Here is a 25,726-nt window from a genome sequence, read left to right on the forward strand (position 1 = left end):
TTTCCAAGTTCTGTATTAAAAGGATGGTTCCATAGAATAGAGGGAATAACATTTTCTATCTTTTGAGAACTGGCTTTCAAGTATCTAATGTTTTGTGGTTTTCAACGTACTTTTACGCACAAAAACTCACTTGATTCTCACAGAAACCCCTGAGATAAACAGAGAGACGTGGCGCTGCGAGTAGCTCTGAGTCTTGGATCAAATCACTTAGTCATTAAGTCTCTTTCCCCAAATGCAAATGGGGTTTATAATAGGACCCACCTCATAGATGTGTTGTGCAAAGTGAAAGAAGAGTCAATGCATAGAGGCCACTATGTGTAGGCACATATTAAGTCTTAATTAAGAGTTGGCTATAATTTTCATTTTTGAAAATGTTTTTAAATCTGTGTGTCATGAAGCTTTTGAGATCTTTTCAGAATTTTACCAGATAGAACTTAACTGACCCATTCTTCACATTTTTCATATTAAATCTCAATCTTCCTTCCTAAAAAGCACCGTATCTTCAACTGTCTATTGTCCAGTCTCTTCAAATTAAACCTAGCCTCATTCTCCGACCTATTGGACTCTTTCCTGACCCTAATCCTCTCACCTATCTGGAGTACTAAGTTAAGAGGTTAGAGAAAAGAGGGAAAGGAGATTATTGGAAATTTAAAAAGAGCGAAAGGAGATGATTGGGTGTCTTGCCTCTAAAAGCTTACTATATACCCTCCAATCAGCAGCCTTTTACTCTCTCTCCACCTTCCAATGCCCACTTTATTCTATAGTGGCTGACATTGTAAGTTCTGGGAAAAGTGGACCATGACCTATAGTCACAAACAAAATTTATTTTATTAAATATTGAAATGCTTGTTATGGCTATATTCCTACAATGAATCAACATAGCAAAACACTGTACCACCTTAAATTAGAAACAGCTTTAACAACATAATCTTGGTTAATATAATGTGTGAATTTCATACACACACAGATATATAGACCTCCATACACACACACACACACACACACACACACACACACACACACACACTGAGAGGCCAGATTATTATGACCACACCATCAGTACTTCATTGGGCCACCTTTTGCCTTCAATGCTGCGACGATTATTCTTGGCATTGACTCCACGAGATGTTGAAAGGTGATGCGAGGAATCTGACACCATGCCTGATGAATAGCACTGTCCAGTTCTGTGAGATTTGATGGTGTGGAACCAGCTGCCTGATGGCTCTTTTAACTTCGTCCCACAAATGCTCAATTGGATTGAGATCTGGTGATTGTGTAAGACATGGGTAAATGTGTATATATACCCCACATTCAAAGGCTGTTAAATCTCGTTGTTTACCCATATCTTCAGAAAAAAATCACTTCTACTGTCATGGTAAACAACCTGCTTCCCTATTTATAATGGTCTGGCCCTCTAGCAACTTCAGCGCGAAATTATAGCTAATTTGCCTACAAACGTCAGGTGGTCATAATAATCTGGCCACTCAGTGTGTCTGTGTGTGTGTGTGTGTGTGTGTGTATTTGTTTTTGGCTTATCATAATAATTACTAATTAATCTAGTAGTTTTTTAATGAACCCAAGTTTATTACAAAAAATAATAGCAAAGTAATAGCTACTAAAAGCCCTAAAAGGGAATTATAAAAACTGCGCAAAAAAAAAATCTTAGTCAAGAGACAAGAAATTCTATTTGCTTGCTTTTCCCAATAATGCTACAGCAACTGTCTTTGTACATATATCACTGTGTGCATAAGTATTTCTATCAGTTCAAATCCTAGAAGTAGTATTGCTGGCTTAAAGAGAATGTAGATGCCAAAATGCTCTCTGTGGATGTTGTATCCATTTACATTTCCACTAGAAATGTATAGGAATGTATCCTGTATGTAGAATGTTTCACCCCACTCATGTCAAATCTTGCAATAGGAGAGGTAAAAACCAATCCCGGCCTTTTTGATGGAGCCTTATTCCTCTGCCTTGTAGTTCAGAGTGCACTTTTCGAGGGGGCTGAATCTTGTCATCTAAGCTCCTAAAGGAGTCTCCTGTGCTCTTTGATGCTAATTCAAGTATCTTCTGTTGTCTGTATTTCCCCTCGTCCCACCTTCTTAGAAAAATGGAGTCAGCTCAAATCAAACCCAAATTCCTCATTTCCATTTTTAAAATTAGGTTTGGAAAGTAGGGTGCACTCTTTGGAGTCAGCCTTACAACCAAGTCATTTTTCTAAGTTCTGGTTGTAACTTCCTCAAGCCAGTGACAATGAGGGTTTGGCATGTCTCAAAGCTAGTCCAAATTACTCAAACTATGACTAGGTTTATGAAAGTTGGGATGACATATCTTCATTTTGAGTCTTCCTGTACTTCCTTCCCCTTTCTCCTCACTTAGATCCTTGAAGGTCATCAATGCAGTTTCAGCATCTTCATTTGGAAGGTCTCTGAGACCCTGGTTAGGATTCACAAAGTACATGGCAACGATCACCAAGCACCTTGGCCTTTGCTTGCTCTACATTAGAACTCATTACTTAGCTTCCCTGAGTGTTCATCCCTTTGACCAGTATTTTCTCTGTCCTTTATACTTCCATGATCATTATCTTTCATCCATAATTTAAAGTCAGACAGGTCTGGGTTTCAAAGCCAGAGAGACCATGAACAGGCCATGTGAGCTTGGGGTAATTTAACGTCTCTAAGCCTCAGTTTACTCATTAGTAAAATGGAGGTGACATGCTTCTCTTCCTGGATTCTGGGGAGGACTAAGATAATATATATATTGACCACCCAGCACAAGGGTTGGCACAAAGCACACAAGCAACAATTTCCTTTTATTACTCTCTTAGCAGAGAAGGAAAATACTATTTTAGCATTATTTTACTTTCTCTTAAGCCTAAATTGTCATTGCATCCTCAGCCCCAAACCCAGGCATATTCCTTCCTTGTCTGTTATGATTACTAAAATGTAAAATTAAACACACAAAAAAGATTATTTTATTGCCCTTAGTACTTGGTTTCTGTTCTTAGTCTTGTTTAGTTTATTTTTTTGCAAGGCTTCTGCTGATTCTGGACTTTTTGTTACTCTTACAAGGTGAATGTTTTAGACTCTCCCATGATTAAATGCATTGTTATTATTGACCGAATGCCCAAAGCATCCAGGAAACAGCAGGGCCCCTTCTTCTGCATTAGGCAAAAGATATTATAGAGCGTCTGTGCCTCAGTGGCCAGGGCTGACATACACTGCTCTCAGTTCCTGAGGAAGTCTGTCCACAAGGCAGAAGACGTTTGATTCATACTACCATTCCTGAAGTCAAACTCTCTATCTCACTAACAACAATAAATTGCACTGTCTTAAAAATTCACAAGGCACAGTAGAAGAGAACATAAAGGAGGAAGAGCATGAAGGCGCAGACACCGTGGGAGAAGAGAAAAACAATTTTGGCGTTGGTTTATCTGATTAGGCTGTGGCAATGCCCTCTACAGACCTGTCCATCATCGCCTCACTTAGGTCAGACGAGAGTCTGGCCCGAATGCCTAGGCGACAAAGGGCAAACAATGCCAAATTCAATTTTAGCTGATCCTTGAAAGAAGGGAAAAATGTTCTTCAAGGAGCCTGGTGAGAGCACCACATGAACCCCACATTTTTCATTTCTGGCATGTTAGCTCTCCTGTTAACACTATGATATAAAACAGGAAGCAAAATAAAGAGGAAGATAAAGAGAGCCCAGTTTCTGTTCCCAATCCCCAGAATTTAATCTCTTCCCTGGATCCACTTTGAAATTTTATTTCCCTAAGTGACAATTTCCCACTAGAGCAGTGGTTCTCAACCTTCTGGCCCTTTAAATACAGTTCCTCATGTTGTGACCCAACCATAAAATTATTTTCGTTGCTACTTCATAACTGTAATGTTGCTACTGTTATGAATCGTCATGTAAATATCTGATATGCAGGATGGTCTCAGGTGACCCCTGTGAAAGGGTCATTCGACCGCCAAAGGGGTCGCGACCCACAGGTTGAGAACCGCTGCCCCAGAGCATAGGTGTGTTTCTGGGGGAAAGAAAGCAACTCCATACAGGTCTTTTATGTGTGGCACATTTAATTAATGTTCCAAAAAAACTTTAAGTTAGCAGGGAAATATAAAACTATGCTTCCAAGGTCCAGCAATTTTATATTTGTCAACAATCTAATATTCAATGGACTCTGGGCTTTTTTCTGCACAATTAGTTGGTTTCTGAGTCAGTTCAGGTTCTCCAAAAAACAAACACCAAAGTGGAACTGGAGGTGCAAGACATGTACTGGGGGAAACGCTTGTGGGAGATAAAGGGGTGACAGGTTAGGAATAGGAGGAGAGAGCCTTCTGACCACAGTGCAGGTCTGACTCTGGTGAAAGGAGGGAGAGAAGGAAAGTAGCCTAAATAGGCAGAGCTTCAGCCTGCAGTGCAATTCTGAGAAAGACTTGGCCAGGCTGATGGAGAGTCCCAGAGCAAAGACTGCCTATCACAGCAGGTGTCAGGCATCAGCTAGTATATACACATATAGTAGCCTGAATAAACAAGTGATGGGGACCAACTCTGCTAATAAGATTCAACTGAAATCTTGACCTTTTTATTGAGGGAAGTTAAAGAGCCTATAGATCAGTGGCTCTCAACCTTGGCTGCACATTAGAATCACCTGGGAATCTTTTTAAAAATCCTGATTTCTGGGCTTCATCCTCCAGAAATTCTGTTTCTTTGTTATTAATTTTGTGGTCCCACCCCATAACAAAGAAACAGAATTTCTGGAGGATGAGGCCCAGAAATCAGGATTTTAAAAAGATTCCCAGGTGATTCTAATGTGCAGCCACGGTTGAGAACCACTGCTATAGATCTTTGAAATTCTCTAGATACTGGTCCTGAATGTATGCTAATTCCTGGGAACCCAAAACACCACTGGAGATCATAGTCAAAGAGAAGACTTATGGTGCTGAGGTGATAAATGAGGTTTGGCTCAATCTACCTTACAGGGCTCACCTGTGGTTACTTCTTAGTTCTTGAGTATATGGTTGATGATGCTTGGAAACTGGTCTAATCTCCACACTGAAATGTGACCTTCCCTATTAATACTGTAGGAGGCCAAGTGGAAGCTCTTGGAGCTCCCTCCACCCCACTCAGACAGTAAACTAAGACATACTAAGATTTATAGAACCACCAAAGACTAAAAAGACACAGGTGTGGCAATTCCTAACACTCCCATTTAACTTACCTGTTTGGTCTGTGAAGAAGATGTATTCATCTTGGATAATGATTATGGATTATTGTAGATGTAACTAGGCATTGCCAGTTGAAGCTGCTGTTCCAGATAAAATGACTTTATTTGAGCAAATGAACACAGGTATCTCACCTCTGGTTCACAGCTATTGATCTAATTATTCCCCTTCAAACAATTCTAAGGGATCACAAGCCTTTTGCTTTCTACCAATAGAGACAACAGTACACCTTCACTCTTTTACCTCAAGACTAAGCCAACTCTTCTGCTTTCTGTCATTGGCTAGTCTCCAGAGATCTTGATCATCTTAACATCCCATAGAACATCACATATATCTACCTTGTTGATGATATCATGCTAAATTGCTCCTCATGAGCAGGTCATAGTAAATATATTTATGCTTATCTCCTATATTAAATTTCCTCTGCCAAAACAACTAGCAGAGATTCTATTTTCCCATCTGACCCAACTTCAAATCCTACTTTCCAACCAAAAATTATGGGCCACGTGTCTAAACCAAGCCAAAACTTATTGCTAAATGTCTATTACTTTTCCGTGAAAGTCTGAGTTTCTCCATAAAAGTCAGATTGATTATCTTTTATATGGGTGACATAAGTACCACATGAGACATTCAAGCAACTTTTACTACTGGACTCACAATTGCCTTTGACTCCTTTATATCAGACTGGAGTAAATTCTGTTCCTTTGGTTAATTTCTCATTGTCTATGGAGCAGAGAGCCTGTTATGGGCTGAATTGTATCCCCCCACCAATTCTTATGCTGAAGCCCACAGTACCTCAGAGTATGACTTACTTGGAAATAGCAGCCTTAAGGAGGTTATTGAGTTAAAATGAGGTCGTCAGAGTGGGTCCTAATCCAAACAGACTGGTGTCTTGTAAAAGGACATATGAACACACAGAAACATCAGGGCTGTGTGCACACAGAAGGAAGACCATGGGAGAACACCATGAGAAGATGCCACCTGCAAACCAAGGGGAGAGGCCTCAGGAGAAACAAAACCTGCCGACACCGTGATCTTAGAAGTCTAGCCTCCAGAACTCTAAGGAAAATTCCAGCTGTTCAAGCCGCCCAGCAAAATATCCCATGGAAGTTTGTTACGGCAGCCCTAGCAAGCCAGCACATAGTCTATGATACGAAGATGAAATACAGCTTTTAGAACCTTCAGTTGTAAGAGACATAAAGGTCACAGGGGTGAAAGTGTCTTTGTCCACCTATTTTGATGTGTTTGTGCACCTGTGTCTCTACCTGGATCCCTACCTTCCCCATTATCTTTTCCTCTCTTGACAACTCTTTCCAATTTTGTTTTGTTTGGGGAGAAGGGATTATTTATTTGATCCCTTCTTTCTCCTTCTTTTCCCTGAACTCTCTTCCAATTAACTAGATAATACTAATAACACTAGGTTAACCAGTGTTCTAAGAGCTTTGCTTCTGTTAATCCTTTAAAACCTCACAATGATCTTATGAAGCAACTAGAGGCCCAATGCACAAAATTCATGCACTTGGGGGGTGGGGGAGGTCCCTCAGCCTGGCCTGCATCTGGGAGCCCTCGGGGGATGTCTGAGTGACAGCTTAGGCCTTAGTGTTGCTGCAGAGGCAGGAGAGGCTCCTGCCACCACCGCTGGGCTCACCAGCCATGAGCCTTGCTTCTGGCTGAGCAGTGTTCCCCCTGTGGGAGCGCCCTGATCACCAAGGGGCAGCTCCTGCATTGAGCGTCTGCCCCCTGGTGGTCAGTGCATGTCATAGCGACCAGTTGTTCCTCCATTAGGTCAATTTGCATATTAGCCTTTTATTATATAAGATTACCACTTTTTATCCAGATTTATAAATGGGGAAATAGAGGGACAGAGTGGTTAAATAAATTGTCTAAGGCATACTGTTAGCAAGTTTGAGCCCAAAAATTCTGGCCATATATCTGGTGCTCTTAACCACTATGCTATGTCAAATTTTACATAAAAGAAAAAGATGCCTGTGGCTATGTCTAGTCACAAATATGCTATTTTTGTCCAATTGAAGGCCAATGGAGGGAACCTTTTAATTCTTATACCTAAGTTAAAGTCACTTTTATATAGCTCTCAACACTTTTCTTGGATAATATTAAAAAGTTGTCTCTTGGTAAGGGCTGAGGTCCATACACACATAATCCAGAAGAATCATATACATACAACATCTAAATTCAAATATAAAAATTCTAATGATAATGAATAAGAAGTATGCCTTGGTAGTATAACAAACATGAATCAACCCTATGTGATTCTCATAAGAACCTTGTGAGTTAGAAGGAACAAGTACATTACCCATACTTTGGGGATGAGGAAATAGAAGCTAGGAGAGATTGACGACAAGCAAGACTGTGAGACCATCAGAAGATCCTTTGCTATCAACCGCAGAGCGCCCAGTTCTCTTACACCACTCTCACTGCTTCTCATAGAAGAAGTCAAGTAAGCTGCAATACTATGCTAGCATTTGCTCAACTGTGCATGTGGCATTGCTTCAGCCCAAGCACCAAGAATATGCAATGCATTTAGAACAAGGACCTTACAATTTTCTGGGCCGTAGCCTAGACTGCGTCATGACTCAGCATCAATGAAAGGTAAACGTGGGTCCATGGCACCATATCTGGCTGTGTCAGATTTTGCCTCCATTGATTTTTTTTCTCCATATACTGCTCCCACTCGATCCTGTTTAGTGAATGAGGCCTGATGGCAAACCAAAGCCTGAATAAAAAGCTCCCTGCTGAAGTGCTGTCACAGCCGCTCAACCTAGGCTCCGGGGAACTTTGGCAGGCGGAAGAATCCTTTGTCTTCAGACTATGACGAGAGTGGAAAAAAATTTCAACTATTCGGCTGTGTAGCATCATTCAAGCATGCCTTAATGGGGAAGGTCTAATGAGGAATGTCGTCTTTGAAAAATCTGCCTTTAACAACTCCCAAAGCATTCTCACTGTACAAGTCTACACAATTATAATTAATAGGATTCAAACTACAAACCAGGGATTATGTTACTATTTTACCCAGTTTGATGGCCACGGATGCTTTTTTTTTTTTTCTATATTGGTTATGTTCAAAGAGATCTTGGCCTGTTATTATAATCAGCTGTATAGGAAAAAAACATCCCTATTCTTCCTGGATTCTATAGGAGTTGCAGGAATAAGAGAAAAAAAGAAAAGCCAATTTTGAATGAACCGCAGCTCCTCTAAGGCCCCTTCCAATCCCCACCCCACCTCCCCTCCTTTCCTGCTGTTGACCTGTTAATAGATTCCTACTCTTGAGCTTAACACAATTGTTAGAGGTGAGCTGCATCTAACACTTCTGTTTAACAGAGTACTGAAAGTTCTAGCCAGAGAAATAGGCAAGAAAAAGAAATAAAAGGCTTCCAAACTGAAAGGGAAGAAGTAAAATTATCTGTTTGCAGATGATTTTGATCTTATATGCAGAAAATTCCAAGATCCTATGCCCCCCAAAACTATAAGAACTAATAAGTGGATTCATCAAAATTGCAGGATACAAAATCAGCATACAAAAAAGCAGCTGTGTTTCTATACACAAGCCATGAGTGGTCTGAAAGGCATTTAAGAAAACAATTCCATTTGCAAAAACATCAAAAAGAAAAAATAATTAAGAACAAACTTAACCAAGGAAGTGAAAGACACGTGCACTGAAAACTACAAAACATTGCTGAAAGATGAAGATACAAATAAATGGAAAGACATCCCATGTTCCTGGGTTAGAAGACTTAATATCATTAAGATGTCAATACTACCCAAAGCAATCTACATACTCAGTGCAATTCCTATCAAAACCCCAATGACATTTATTGCAGAAATAGAAAACTCCATCCTAAAATTCATACAGAATCTCAAGGGGTCCCAAAATTTTTTTAAAAGAAGAGTAAAATTATACGTCTCACACTTCTTGATTTGAAAACTTATTACAAAGCTATCTTATCAAGAAAGTGTTGCACTGGTATACAGACAAATATATAGACCAATGGGATCGAATAGAGAGCACAGAAATAATGCCTCACACTTATGGTCAAATGAATTTCTAGAAGGGTGCCCAAGCCATTCAATATTGAAAAGACAGTCTTTTCAATACAGAAGTGGGAAAAAGTAGGTTAATAATAATGAATAATGCAATAATTCATATATAATAATACAAAAATAAACTGTTTTGCATACTCACAACTGTAAACCAACTTTTGCCAACCCCTATACATAGTGTTGAGAAAACTGAATATCACATACAAAAGAATCTTACTGTACACCATATACAAAAATTAACTCAAAATGGATGAAAGACCTAAATGTAAAAGCTAAAACTATAAAACTTCTATAAGAAGATACAAAGGAAAGCTTTATTATGTTAACTTTAGTAATAATTTTTTGGATATGACACCAAGCATAGGAAGCAAAGAAAAAATAGTGTGCTTTATCAACATTAAAAACTTTGTGCATTTAAGGACACTGTCAATAGAGTGAAAAGGCAACCTACAGAATGGAAAAAAAAATATTTGCAAATCATGTATCTGATCAGGGATTAATATCCAGAATATATAAAGAACTGCCACACAAAAACACACAAACAATCCAATTTAAAAATGACATTTCTCCAAAGAAGATATACAGATGGCCGATAAGCACATGAAAAGAAACTCAACATCAGTAATCATTAGGGACATGAAATCTAAGCCACAATGAAATACCACTTTACACCACTTAGAAGGGCTGTTATTTTAAAAGAAGGAGGAGGAGGAGGAGGAGGAGGAGGAGGAGGAGGAGGAGGAAGAGGAGGAGGAGGAGGAGGAAAAATAGGAGAGGGAGGAGGAGGTGGTGGAGGAGGAAGAGAGGGAGGAGATGGAAGAGCAATAAGTCTCGGCAAGGATGTGGAGAAATTGGAACCCTTTGTGTATTACTGGTGGGAACTTAAAATGGTGCAGTCACTGTGGAAAACAGTATGGCAGTGCCTCAAAAATTAAACATAAAATTACCATACGACCCAGCAACTCTTCTTCTAGATATATATCAAAAAAAAACAAACTGGAAGACAGTATAATGGACTGAACGTTTGATTCCTCCCCAAATTTATATGCATGGTTTTATTTGGAGTAAAGAAATAATTAAGGTTAAATGAGGTCATAGGGTGGGGAACCAGTCTGAATTAGTGTCCTTATAAGAAGAGACAGCAGAGAGCAACCCCTCCTCCCCTCCAGCCCCAAATCTCATCTTACTGCATCCCTATCTTCAAGCTAGGAACAGAGCTTTCTAGAACCAGAACCCAAATCAGCCAGAAAATTGAGCTTGCACTTCTAGTTTTCAAGAACTGTGAGAATAAATTTCTGTTTTTTCAGCCACCCAGTATTTTGTTATGGCAGTCAAAGCAGATCAAAACAGAAGATACTTGAATAATATTTGTACACATATGTTATTAGCAGCATTATTCACACTAGGCAAAAGGTGGAAATCCCACATGTTCATGAATAAACAAAATACAATGGAACATTATTCAGCCTTAAAAAGGAAGGAAATTCTGACATGCTACAACTTTGAGGACATTATCTATGTGAAATAAGCCAGTCACAGGACAAATATTGTATGATTTCACTAATGTGAAGTACCTAGAGTAGTCAAATTTATAAAGACAGTACGTAGAATTGGGGGGTAGAGGTTGCTAAGGATTGTGGACAGAGGAATGAGGAGTTGTTTAATGGGTGCAGAATTTCAGTTTGAGTAGATATATGTTTTCTTTTCTGCTGGGCATATCTATACTAATAAAAGGGTAATATGCTAATTAGACCGGGAGACCTTCCGGACAAAGCCATGGTGGCGGGACCGAGGCAGAGGCAGTTAGGAGCGATCAGGACAGGAGGAGAGGGCAGTTAGGAGCGATCAGGCCAGGAGGGGAGGGCAGTTGGGAGTGAACAGGCCAGCAGGAAGAGTGGTTAGGGGTGATCAGGCAGGCAGGTGAGCAGTTAGGAGCCAGCAGTCTCAGATTGCAAGAGTGATGTCCGACTGCTGGTTTAGGCCCGATCCCAAACTGGCAGTCAGACATCCCCCAAGGGGTCCCAGATTGGAGAGGATGCAGGCTGGGCTGAGGGACACCACCCCCCTGCACGAATTTTGTGCACCGGGCCACTAGTCCATATTTATAAAAGCCTAAGTGACCTAATGACCGGTTGACTGGTCGCTGTGATGTGCACTGATCACCAGGGGGCAGATGCTCAACGCACGAGCTGCCCCCTGTGGTCAGTGCACTCCCACAGTGGGAGTGTTGCTCAGGTGACTGACCTGTCCTGGTGGCCCACCAGCCCAGCGTCAGCCACTCACTCCCTCAATAGCCCTGCAGGTCTAATCTCCAGAGAACGGGCCAGGCATCAACGGACCAGTGCTGCTGGCATGATCCCAACAGCACCACTGGCCTCCTGGAAGTCATCCTTGGGCACCGTGGCTGCTTCCCCGCCCTAGACACTCTGCAAGGAAGAAACGATATAAAAGCAGCCACCAGGTGGCTCCCAACAACTGGCACAAACTCCACGGTACGGATTCTGTCCTGGGCCATCAAGGACATCCCACTGCCTGCCAATCACATCCTGCCCTCCCCACGCCCCTCAGGATAGGCACCAGATGCAGGGTCATGGCTGGCGAGTGCGCTGTGGTGGTGAGAGCCTCTCCCAATCAGTACTGACTGGACGCGAGGTCGCAGCAGGCACAGTGGGGCCGGGATGAGCGGAAGCAGCAGGCGGCATTAGACTGCCGGTTTCGGCCAATCCCCACAGGCCACGCCGAGGGACTTCACCCATGCACGAATTCGTGCACCGGGCCTCTAGTACTTAGAATTATAATTGCTGGGTGATGTGGTAACCATGTTTAACATTTTAAGAAACTGCCACCTGTTTTTCCAAAGTGGCTGCACCACTTTACATTCCACATTCTCACCAACAATATATGGAAAGGTTTACTTTTAATCTCCATGAAATGACAGCATAAACAGGACAAATCAGGGAGTTCTGACTGAAAAGAATGCACCATTTCCCCTGCTTGAGAGATGGGAAATTGGAGATGATTTTGTTCTGTACTGTTTTCTGAATCTACAGTCTATGCCACAGGCACCCTGGAGCTAGAGTGGGCATAAATGTGTTCAACAATCAATGCTCTGAGGTTGAAATGAACACTGATTTGCCAAGACCTCCCCCGTGATGAAAAGTCCCTCCCTGTGCTCACACACACAAGCACAATTTTAAAAATGCTTGTTAATTCCCACTAATCCAAAGAAGCAAATACTTATCTTCCTTGCCTTTTCTTTTTAAATAGAATAAAATGCTTATTGCTCCATTATTCGGCGTTCAGACTGCTATAAAACTGCTTCAATGGAAAGCGGGAACATTGCCTTTTACGTTATTATAATCAAGTAGGAATTTAGAAAAGGAAGGACTGGAAGCTTTGTTTCTCTTGAACTAACAAATTCATATAGCTGACAACATCAATTAAATTACATAAAATCTACTCATTATTCTATCCATTCAAGATCAAGTTGAGGTTTAAGGCAGACTAATGGCTGTCACATGAGGCCACCGTTTGTCAGTCTTTCGTGAACTCAAGCAAAAAAAAAAAACAAAAAAAACAAGGAAATTGGAAAAGGACAACATGGTGAGTCAAAGAATATTCACATTGTGGGGAGACGGCTCCAAAAGAAAAGAAGCTTCTTGTATTGAATTTGGCAGCGATACAAGTTACACAGAAACCACATTCAGTGTTGAAAAGTTATTCTGCTGTGTTGAAGTTGGGATGGGGTGGAAATTATGTTATAGTTTATGGCTTGCTGAGGTGCCAAACTTCATACCCCTGCCAGGCCATACTGTCAAATTTTCTGGACTAAAAAACAGTACATGGTTTACTTTCTTCTTGTGTGCTGTATTTAGAGCATGAATTGAGAAAGCGAAAAAGCAACATACATAAAACTCTAGGAAAGAAACTATGCTCAGAGAGCCCCCAAAAGAATCAGATGTAATTGTCTCTATTCTGCCCAGGGGGCCACATTTTTCTTAACCACTAACCTATGGAGCCTATAGAATAATAGAATCACTGGAGCAAAAGAGAGACTGGCTCCTCCTCTCAGGGACGAGGCGGGGGGGGGGGGGGGGGGCAGGAGCTCTTGCTGCTTGATTGAGACAGAAAGAGTGTGACTCATCAACCCATTCATTGGAAAAAAAGAGAAAGGCAAGCTCATTTGTGAGAGAGTAGATGAGAGACTTGCAAAACTTCACATCTAGGAGTGAATTTCTCCTTTTCTTAGCACCTAAGAAAATGTTAGGTCTAAGCTGCTATGGGATTCCGTCTGCTTGAATTCCACAGTAGAGTGGAAAGACCAGACACTTTGGAAACAGAGCTACATTAGACTTCAGGTTCTGGCTTTCACCTAGTTAGTGAGCATTCCCTAAATGGGAGTTACCTTGGTTTGGCTTTCCCCAGAAGCAGACCCAGAGATAAGAATTCAAAGGCAAGTAGTTTAGCTGGGAAGTAAAGAAAACTAAGAGGGACGTAGGCAAAGGAGGCTGCGAAAGGAAGACAGTTCATACAGATGCATTATTAAGTCAGCTACAACGTGGGCAAGTGCAGCTTAATTCTGCCAGGGCAACTCTAGGAGGTAGTGGGAAACACGCACCTCAGAGTTTTCCCACCCAAGGGACGAGAGCGTGGGCTGTTTATCCACCAACTCCACTCAGTCATGGGTTGAGCGTTCCTCCCAGAGTCAATAACTGGGTAGAAAAAGGAGGCAAAATAAAGTCCTTAAGGAAAGAAATGCAGATGGTGCAGCTGGAACTCAAGTCAAGGTGTAAACATTGAGCCAGGAGCGCCACTATGCAACTATGGACGCAATCCTGAAGAACAAGACTAATTCTTTTAAGCTTCCTGCTGCTTACACCTAGGTCAATGACTGCGTTGTTTTTTACCTGCTGCTCTTTAGTAATTACTCAAAATTGAGAATATGAAAAACAAAATAATCAAGGAAAATGTCAGGAATTTTCTGCCTTCATACTTCCAAAAGTTTACTCACTCTCCTATTCTGTTAATGTATCTTAACACCCAACATGCGAATGTATTTCTGGAAGCCAGCCAGATCCTGGGTCTGAGTTCCAGCAGCTCATTTCCCAGCTCCCATGAAACAAGGCCTAAAAAATGTGGCCTTCTCAGAGGACTACACACAAGATGACAAAAGCTTAAATTGTACACATACGCCTTCCTCCATTAAAGATTTTAACTTTTCAAAGGAAAAAAGTCAGGCAATTAGTTTTAGAAGTCTAATATTTTGCCCTAGCCAGTTTGGCTCAGTGAATAGAGCATCGGCCTGTGGACTGAAAGGTCCCAGGTTCGATTCCGGTCAAGGGCACATGCCCGAGTTGTGGGCTCAATCCCCAGTGGGCAGCCAATCCATGCAAGAGGCAGCCAATCCATGATTCTCTCTCATCATGGATGTTTCTGTCTCTCTCTCCCTCTTCCTTCCTCTCTGAAATAAATTAAAACATATTTTTTAAAAATATAAGTCTAATATTTCTTCCTACCTTCTAGCAAATATGTGGCTCAGGATATACCTTAACGCCCAAAGTGCTAAGCACTTTGTCTGACTAATCCGAAGGTCTATGTCACTTAAACTGCAGGTGTTTTGATTCCAAATTCATGTCACAGTTATTTTTTATTTGCTTTGTAATAGTTATTTTTAAATGTTGAGGTCTTTAGAATTCTAGGATCTGTCTGAACCAGTTGTCCAGGAGCCAAGTATGGGTGAGGGATGTTTCCAAGCAGCGGTGGCTTTGAGGGTAACGACTGTGTGGAAGTCCCAGGATCACGCCAAGTGACTGTACTATTAGGAGAGCCGGGAAGTATACCTTTCAGGGAAGATGAGTCCTAATGAGTGTCATGGAACAGTAGACAAGGTGGAAGAGCAGAACAGATGCACTATATTATGAACTAAGTGAGAGCTAGAAAGGGACAAACAAAATGACACAAAATTTGGTACAATGGACTCTCCTCCATGAAAGTGCAACTGTTGTGGTGCTGATCTTATCACCAGGTCTCTTCACCAAGTTGGGGGCATGGACTTGTGATACCCCAGAAAAGCAGTGCTCTAGCTGTTCAAAGCCCAAGTCTGATTTCCTGTATTAACTAGATCCAGCCCCTGTTAGCATTAAACTGTTTAATGTTCATTTAGTGAATTAGTGTTTCTCCTTGGTAACAGGCCTGATTTGAGGGTTAAGGTTTTATCATGACTTCACTATGCAATGGAATGTATCCAAGTCAAAAGGTAAGCCAAAGGGTTTAGGCTTGCGGGGAGGGGAGAGTTTAAGTCAGTTGAGGAGATAAGAACATGATAGAAAAACAAAGGCAAAGATAATGACTGTGTATGAAGATGAAAACACAACCAGATCCTAGTTGACAAACAACAATCAGAGAGAAGACTTGAGACCGAGGTCAGAACCTTGCAGAAGTAAAAGGCTTCAGGAAGCAGGGCCTGGGAAGAAGCAGGGAGTCCAATTTAATTCCTAAGGTTGTTGTCTCTGGCACACTGCTCATTTCATGGCACAAGCTATCTTCAAAAAAAAAAAATTTTTTTTATAGAGGGAGAAAGGAAGAGGGGGAGAGAGATGGAGAGAAAGAAAGAGAGAAGCATTGATGAGAGAGAGACATCAATCAGTTGACTCCCATACACCCCCCAACCAGGGATCAAACCCTTGACTGGGAATCAAACCTGTGACCTTCAGTGCACGGGAAGATGCTCCAGCCAACTGAGCCACACCAAGCAGGGTGAGCTGCCTATTTTTCCACACAGTTCACACATCCCACTTCTTCCATACTTTATCATGACATGGGACAAAGGAGATGGGAGGACTCTTTGGAACTATAAAATGACAATGCAATATTTACTTTAAAAATCATTTTTCAGGCTTCAGATTCAAAAGGTTTTAGATCAGCTCCTACCCACTTTTATGACCTTAAGCAAATTTCCAGTTTTTTCATCCATAAAATGCAAATGAAATAGAACCTATAGTTCAAGAGGTTTATGAAGCTTATCTGACATAGCATGCCTGTTACAGAGCAGGACCTCAGTAGAGTTAGTCATATGATGACAAAAGCAAACCCAGGAAATCATGTTGACTCGGAATAAAAAATAAGGTCCAAGAGATTAATAATTTTGGAGCAGAGCAGGAGAACCTCTCCCAATTAATTAAAAAAAATATTTACTGTTTATTTACACATCATTCCATAAATCACAATGACTTTTGACAGTTGACTTTTGGAAGGCCCTGTTGTGTTATAGACCCAGTTAGTGCTTAGGGACATATGAGAGAGAGAAGAGAAGGTGGCTTTAGGAGCCAGCAATTAACCTCCCCCGAACACCCCAAAACAAAAATCTCCCAGAGTTTAAATACATGCAATTGGTTATCCACTCTAAGTAGAGAAAGACTCATGGTGTGATATACCCTCACACCCTACATTTAAATCCAATTCAAGGTCCTTTCTACTATCGACAAGGTCCCATGTGCTTTAACCATGACAAACTTTCCATTTTCATATTATAACACTCTCTACCTTGCTTATTGCTATATGCTGAAAATGTGTTCCCCCAACATTTATATGTTGAAACCTATTCTCCCAATGTGATATTTGGAAGTGGGGAGTTCGGGAGGTGATGAGGTCATGAGGGTGAAGCCCTCATGAATGAGACTCATGACCTTATAAAAGAGACTCCAGAAAGCTCCCTTGCCCCTTCTGCCATGTTTGGGCACAAGGAGAAGATACCATCTGTGGACCAGGAAGCCAGGCCTCACCAGATATTGAATCTGCCTGTGCCTTGATCTTGGATTTCCCAGCCCCCAGAGCTATAAGAAATAACTGTCTGTTGTTTATAAGCCACCCAGTCTGTGGTATTCTGTTATAGCAGTCTGAACAGACTGAGACACTTACTATACTGCAATAACACTGACTTTCTTCTTGTTTCTGAAACATTCCAAGACTTTCCTGCCTCACCCCAACTTACAAATCTCTTCATATGTCTGATTTCTTATTTCTCATCCATTAGGTCTTAGTTCAGATGTCAGCTTATCAGAAATCTCTTCTTTAATAACCCCATTGAAAGTTAACCCTGCTCCCCATACCTCCACCCTACAGACACTACCACTCTAGAACCCATCACTTTGGAGTGTTTTTCTTAAAAAAAAAATTTAAAAATATGTTTTTATTGATTTCAGAGAGAGGAGGAGATGGAGAGAGAGAGAGAGAGAGAGAGAGAGAGAGAGAGAGAGAGAGAGAGAGAGAAACGTCAATGTGAGAGAGAAACATCGATCGGCTACCTTCTGCACACCCTGTATTGGGGATCAAGCCCACAACCCAGGCATGTGCTCTGACCAGAATCGAGCCAGTGACCTTTTTGGTGCATGGGACGATGCTCAACTAACTGAGCCCCATCAGCCAGGGCTGGGTTTTTTTTTTCTTAATAATACTTACCAACCTTGAAATTATCATGTACAAAAAAAATAAAAAGAAAGAAATTATCATGTACATATGTATTTGTTGCCAGCATCTTTCTTCTGTAAGCTCCATGAGGGCAGGGAATTATCTGTTCAGTGTTTCAGTGTGAGGTAACAACTGTTGACCATGATACAGAAAATCAGCCAAGTATTAGCTTTGTTATGTGAGTTGCTAACTTCTGTTTGGTACCTACTCTTCTCCTACCAGTTCATATCATCATATTATAACTCTGGATTGTTTTTTATCATTTCAAAGCACTATTGTGTAATTTAATCCATTGAATACTTATAGCAACTTCTTTAGGTGATAATGTTTCATTTTTAAAGATGAGGAAACTGAGGGCCAGGAAAACTAAATTACTTGCCCATGTTCACATAGCCCATAAAGACTGCGTTGACATGAAACATGTCTATTATCATTCCAAGCCCTATAGAGTCTGGGATAGTGTATTTGGCTACACTGGACAGGCTTTTCTAAAATGAAAAGAAAAAAGATAACATAGGAATTACAACCCTAAAGCAACAGAAAAATAGCAAAGAACATTGAAAAACAAGACTTAGACAAATCTCATAAATCTCTAAGATAAAATGCAGTTTGAGACGGAAAAGGACATAATGACTAGATGCATGAATGTCTGAGGAATGAAAAAATGCAGTTGACGTAAGACCAAATTCAGGCTCAGATGCCCAGAACAGAGTGTTCTACACATCGGTCTGCCAAGTTAGAAAAGCCTTCTGTGAAGGCAGCAAAGATTTGTTACTTCCATTCTACAGATCGAGATACACAAGTTCTCTTGTGTGGGAAAGTCATTAGAAGAGGGGGAGAAACAGCGCTCAGATTTAGCGGAGAGTCTGCCTCGATTTGTTTCATTGAAGGGCCTGGGATGGGTGAGAGATGGATGGACTCCTGGGATGGACCATGCAGGAGAATACCGACTCCACAGCTCTTTGGATCAAGATGTTTGCTACTTGGAAGTACATCAAAGGGAGAGATGTGGAAGAATCTGTCTGTGAATTAGTTCAGATCCAGAAAGTCTTTTGGGGTTTTGTTTTTTTCAAAGATTGATAGAAAGTCTCTCATTATGTGTCTCCAATCACATTGTGGTTTCACTAAAAGGAAACAAATATTTCTTAAATTGTGTTCCCTACATAAGAGGCAATGCCTTGGAAATAAATATTAGCTTTAAGAGAAAGCAGAATTCTCATTGATGCTAGGATCCATTTGGCACGCAACCTCATCATGTTACTTGAACAAAAGCTATTTCCAACAGCATTGATAGAATCATAAGCTTAGTTGGTGTCTAAAATACCTAATACTTTAAGCAGAGTTTAAAGGGTAACTTCTAAAGGTTAAATTAAAACATGAACTCCCTTTCCCGCCAATCTAATTCAACAGACATTTACCAAACATTAAATGTGTGCAAGACATCATTATATTGAAAGTCAAGCTCAACCTAGTTGCCTTATTTTTGTTGTTGTTGTTCCTTGTGGCACTTTATTTGCATGTATGTATGTATGTATGACATCCCTAGAAAAAGAATCTCAGGATTCTTCCCTCCTGTGTGTCTCCTTCCTGTGTGTTTTCTTCTTGCATCAATCCGTGACGCCTGCCGAGTTTTCCAATACAGTGAAACCGAACTGATGGGACGGAAACAGGTTGTTCTGCCATTCTTCTAGATCTTTGAGTTGCACATCAAATCTGGGGCTGGTTACTCCACCCTTCTTTAACCTACCTGTGAGGTTCACAACAATGTTTCCAGCTCTGTGATCATCAATTATTTCAAATTCGCTAGTGTAGCCACGCTTTATCATCACAGTTAGAAATCAGATGATGACTTTGGAGCACGGCTAATAAGAATCTGGTGTTTGCCTCTCTTTTCGGCATTGTTGATACTCTTGAGAGCAACAGCCAGGGCGTCCATACACACCATTATGGCAGCCCGGAAGGATGGAGGAAAGAGCTTGCCTTATTTTTTAAAACAGGTTTTACCAGTACTGTGTTTGCACACTACCTTCAACATCTTTCTCACAGAGATTTTAAAGAAGATCCCTTATAATATTCATTTCTCTTCTTCTTTATTCATTAACACATTTTTATTTTCATCATTGCTATGCAGAGTTTTAGCACTGTGGGTAACAGAAAAGAAAGAAGAAAGAAAGGGAGGAAGAGAGGAGAAAGGAAAGGTCCTTAACTTCTAGAGCAGTGGTTCTCAACCTTCCTAATGCCGCGACCCTTTAATACAGTTCCTCATGTTGTGGTGACCCCCAACCATAAAATTATTTTCGTTGCTACTTCATAACTGTAATTTTGCTACTGTTATGAATCATAATGTAAATATCTGATATGCAGGATGTATTTTCATTGTTACAAATTGAACATAATTAAAGCATAGTGATTAATCACAAAAACAATATGTGATTATATATTGTGAAATATTTATTTCTAATTACAAATATGTGTTTTCTGTTGGTCTTAGGCGGTTCGACCCCCAAAGGGGTCGTGACCCATAGGTTGAGAACCGCTGTTCTAGAGGTTAACAGCCTAATTGGGGAGCTAGCATTCATACAAAACTATGAATGGTACAACTAGAAAGCAATTATGCCCTCATAGCTGAGCTTTACACCCACACACAATTTGCTTGCTAAGGCAGAAACCATCTTGGCAAATAAATTAACTTTACTGGGTCTCAGTTTTCTCTTTGTGTAATGAGGAAGCGGGATTAGATGATTGCTGAGATTCTTTTACTTGTTTATTTATTTCTCACCATATTTGACATCTCCTAGCATATACTAAAAGTGTCAGACTAAAATGTCTTTTGTAAATCATTGTTTCCTTTTGAAGTTAAGATATCTTAAGTATCAAACATTAATCTAGAATGGGGCAGGCCCTGACAGTCTAAGGGTGAGATTCTTTATAGCTCTAAGGCAAAAACAAACAAACAAACAACACACACACACAAACACACACACACAAAACAAGCAAACAAACAAATAGATAAATAAATGATAAAAATTCCATAAGGCATTTAACATTTATTGAGGATTTTTCGTGTGTGAAATAAGAAGTATTTTGCTAGGAGAGCTTAGCAGAATATACAGCTAGAGAAATACTCATTTGATACTGGCAGGATTCCAAATGCAAACAATTACCCGTATTAAAAGAGGGCCTGAATAAAGGTGCTGAGGCAATAAGCGGAAGGAGGAACTAACGCAAATGCACAACAGAGAAGGATGAAACAATTAAAGAACAAAAAAATTAGTTTAAGGACAATAACGACAGGAGGCTACTTGGGTATGAAGGACAGAGGATGTTATAGGAAAAGCAAGGTAAGGAGAGAATCTCCGAAGGGACTGACTATTGTGAAAGGGCAATAATAAGCTGATCTAGCTTGGCACTTGGAAAAGATGACCTCAGGTGAATCAGCTCAAGGTCTGGGGAACTGCCTAAAACCAATTTCACATTGAACTCAAGGATCGTGGCTAAAGAGCTGGTAAAATAAGCACTGCTTTAGTGCAGAAGAAATGGGCCAAGAGGGATTGTATGGATTGTTGCTGCTGTGCTGGAACTAAGGAGCTATAAGGCTGTAAAGTGCTGAACTGGACTGGTGAATAAGAAAATTCAGGAAATCTCCATGTGTCACCCAGACAATTTAAGTATGTTCCAAATGAGTAATTTCCTAACCTATGGACCTGTTATATTTCCAAGGCTTCTCACAGGGCAATAAAGCAATTCATTTCATTCTAAAATGGCAGATTGATTGGGATGTTTTGGATGATTCTCTCCAGAGGAGGAATTATGAAGAGGACTCAGGGTTAGACCATATCACTAAGGCTAGAAGAACCCAGTGAAAGAATTCATTTTAAAATCTGAGTAGTATCAGCCAACAGGAAGCCAGGGGACATATGTTTGAAGGTGCCTGACTTCACATATAGCAGACACGCACATTACCTCTCCCCCTGCCCCACCCCTTTAGAGAAAGCATGGAAAGATGGAGATGGAATAGGGTTAGTGAGCCCAGGCTTGGTAGATAAGACCTAGATTTGTATTGATAGGAAGAGGAGGCTGGAGTTATAGGTGGAGGAAGACATTTCTTAGAAAGTGGGATGATGATGTGAAAGATGGAATCAATAGGATTTATATAGGAGATGGCACAGAAGACAGTCTAGACAGAGCAAAGATACTTCCCAGGGGATAGGAATCAGGAGTACGGGCTCTAAGTGTCTATAATGTAAGTGACTGGGGCAAAGGCCTAGCCCTAAATCTGAAGACTAGAAATTGTTTTAAACACAAACAAGAGAAAATGTGTATACTTTTTTCTATGAATTACATACAGCAGGGGCTACGAATACAGGACCCAGGGTCCAGGTGTGCAGCACCAAGGCTCCTGTTACAACAGGTACTTCTGAGATGCTCTGTCTCCCAACCCAGCCCCCTGACATAACCAATTCTTTATGACAAATGCAATCATTTCAACAACAGGGCCCTTCAGAACCTCCCCATTAATGCAAAACCTCTTCCAGGGGATCTGTGTTTGACTGTTTTAAGGGTCTCTCTGCCGGTGACAGTTCTTCTGTGGTTGTAGGACAGTCTAACTGCCTCCAGGCCTACTGGTTCCAGTTACCAGTCCTCCAGAGAGGCCACTGCAAACAAGACCTGGCAGCATCCAGACCCTGGGAGGGTTTGCTTAGGATTCCCCCCAGGTAACTGAAATGGGCCTCCTTCTTCCCAAAGGCTGAGCTGGCCCACTCTGACTCCTCTTTAGCTGGGATACACATTTTAGTCTTCTTCCTCAGGAATCTTAGATCATAGAAGCAAACGAAGTACATGTGGAAGTTCTGTGAAGTGCACAGAAGGTGCCTCTCCAGGTGAGGACACCATGAAGGTACTAAAAGATGTTAAGTGCCCCTCCTTTTTGTGGGCCTTGAACTACTTAAAGGGGTTGCTTGAGCAGTAGTCATTCCTATTTTATGGGACCTTATAGAACTAAGTGTTTGTTTTCCTGTAATAAATTTTAAAACATATACAACAAAAACATAATCCCATATTATTTTATTTTTTTATCTTTGTTTTTGAAAGTATTACATATGTCCCCTTTATCCCCATTGACCTCTTCCGGCCCACTACCACCACCCCTCCCCCTGCCAGGCCCTCACCATCCCATTGTTTGTGTCCACGGGTTATGCATATCCTATATAATAAAAGGGTAATATGCAAATTGACCAAATGGTGGAACAACTGGTTGCTATGATACACACTGACCACCAAGGGGCAGACGCTCAATGTAGGAGCTGCCCCCTGGTGGTCAGTGTGCTCCCACAGGGGGTGTGCCACTCAGCCAGAAGTTAGGCTGACGGCTGGAGAGCATAGTGGTGGTGGCGAGGCAGTGCTAAGATGTCCAACTGCCGGCTTAGGCTTACTAAGCCGGCAGTCAGACATTCCCCAAGGGCATCCGGACTGCAAAAGAGCACAGGCTGGGCTGAGGGACCCCTCCTCCCCCAGTGCACAAATGTCATGCAAGGGGCATCTAGTCTACATATATAAAAGCCCAAGTGACCGTTATGACCGAATGACCAGAACGACTGGAATGACCAGATGACTGGCCAGTAGCTATGACGTGCACTGACCCAGATCTTGCTGCTGGGGCCCTGACAGCCTCGAATCTGGTTCATCTGCACCCTGGACCCAGACAGGAGGGAGAAGGGAGCCCAATTGCTCATGGAACCGGCCGTTGGTTAGCTTGCTGCTGGGGCCAACCTCCCGCGGTCCCTCCCCCCCAGCCGGCCAGCGCCCCTGATGGGCCCTGATCACCAGCCAGGCTGAGGGACTCCACCCACGCATGAATTCATGCACCGGGCCTCTAGTATGCATATAAGTTCATTGGTTGATCTCTTCCTACCCATAATCCCATATTTTACCCAGATAATAGCTCTAGAGCAGTGGTTCTCAACCTTCCTAATGCCGCGACTCTTTAATACAGTTCCTCATGTTGTGGTGACCCCCCAACCATAAAATTATTTTCGTTGCTACTTCATAACTGTAATTTTACTACTGCTATGAATCGTAATGTAAATTTCTGATATGCAGGATGTATTTTCATTGTTACAAATTGAACATAATTAAAGCATAGTGATTAATCACAAAAACAATATGTAATTATATATGTGTTTTCTGATGGTCTTAGGCGACCCCTGTGAAAGGGTTGTTCGACCCCCAAAGAGGTCGCGACCCACAGGTTGAGAACCGCTACTCTAGAGTCTAGTCAAAGCCAAATATTCCTATTGATAGGCAATAATGACTAAATGGCATAATGTGTTAAGTGCACAGACTCTGGGGAACCGAATGCCTAGATTCAAATTTTAGCTCCATCACTCACCACTTGTGAGAGCTTCAGAGAACCACTCGAATTCTGTCTCATGTACAAAATTAGCATACTAATATTACCTTCTTCACGGAGTTGTAGAAATTAAAGGAGTTAACACATGTGGGTCTCTTGGAGTAGAGATTGGCACATAGTAAGCCCTCAGTACATGCCAGCAGTAGTTGTTTATTGTTGTCATACTCTTACTTGAGTTATAAACCATGGGGGCAGGTGCATGCCCACTGCAGGTGAAACCGCTTTTTTTCAGCCACAATGCAGAGTGAGTCATAATGAAATCAGGCTGCCAACTTCCTGAAATATCAAATTACTTGAGCTTCCACATACAAACGCTATTTTTTTTTTAAGTTACCCTTTCTTTTTGAAGCTCGAAGATTACACAGGCTCTTTCCTCACCCCCACCTTTCCTTTTTTAAGGACTTTAAATCCCAAAGAAAGGAATTTGAAAATGATTTCTTTTATTGCCACCCTTTCATAGTTCCCTTTTCCCTATTCATTCTCCTGCCTCATTTGTACCAACAGAAAAATGATACTTCATTCATTATATTGTCACCCATACCTGGCAGTTTATAACTGCTTTGTATATGTGCCTTTCATATGTATGACTCAATGTGTACTGTCCCTTCCCTTCTCTTACAATGGGGGTCACCCTAGATTGGGAGAATAGCAAACATTTGGTTAGTAGTGTATGAGGTAATGTCCATTTTTTCACTGTCCTAGAAGGAAGATCTGGGATATACATGATCAGGCACTAAATTTCACTTTAGTCTCATCACTGTCTTAATTATGCAGACTTCCATCAGTTTCACACGCCATGTTGGTTGGCAAAATAATGCCATCTCCCCACAAAGACATGTTAGAGCTCTATGATCACAAGTCTGTGTTGTTTTCAGCCACTAAGTTTGTGGTAATTTTTATAGCAGCCACAGGGAACTAATACACGCTCCATCACTGGAAATCTGCCTCATCTCACGGGACCACCTCCCTACTCACTGCCACTGCTCTGGTTTGTCTTTGCTTACAGAAGTAATCAAGCACCTACTCCGTGCCAACCACTCTGCTGGATCCTGGAAATGCACAGGAAGAAGACACAGCCCTTTCATTTACTCAACTAACAGCTGTGTACCCAGGCTCCGAGTTAGATGTGGTGGAGATGAAAACAAAACAAACAAAAACAGTCCCTGCCCCAAAGAGGTTCACAAGCTTCTGAGAAGACAAGCAACGTAGATAAAAATGTATCTCTATGACTCAGTGCAGAACCTGCAGGCTATGGGAGCGTAGAAGAGAGACTGCCTATCTCGGCAGGAGGAAGTCAGGAAAACTTCAGAGGGAGGAAGAATCAGAGAGTGGATGAATATGAGTTTGCCGGACAAACAGGATGGGGAGAGATATTCAAGAGCTTTGAAGCAATATGGCATTTGAAATCTGACCAGTGCATGTTAGGAACAGAATTTTAAATTGTATCTCGTTTTAGTTAGCTTGAATTGAAGTGGAAATAGCCACATGTGGCTGGTGGCTACCATGTTGGACAGAACAGATTATGCCCGTGAAAGGAAGGAGATTGCCTTCTTTTCCCCCGTTTCCACTT

General features: G+C 41.4%; 1 protein-coding gene and 1 pseudogene across 2 annotated transcripts in view; both read right to left on the reverse strand.

Annotated features, from left to right (window-relative positions):
• The window catches only part of SHROOM3 (shroom family member 3), a 283,531-nt gene that overhangs the window by 255,505 nt on the left and 2,300 nt on the right, over window positions 1–25,726 (reverse strand). The window lies entirely within an intron of this gene.
• LOC132243155 (small ribosomal subunit protein uS8-like) lies at window positions 19,225–19,692 on the reverse strand (annotated as a pseudogene).

This window comes from Myotis daubentonii, chromosome 1, assembly GCF_963259705.1.
Source record: "Myotis daubentonii chromosome 1, mMyoDau2.1, whole genome shotgun sequence".
Lineage (NCBI taxonomy): Eukaryota > Metazoa > Chordata > Mammalia > Chiroptera > Vespertilionidae > Myotis > Myotis daubentonii.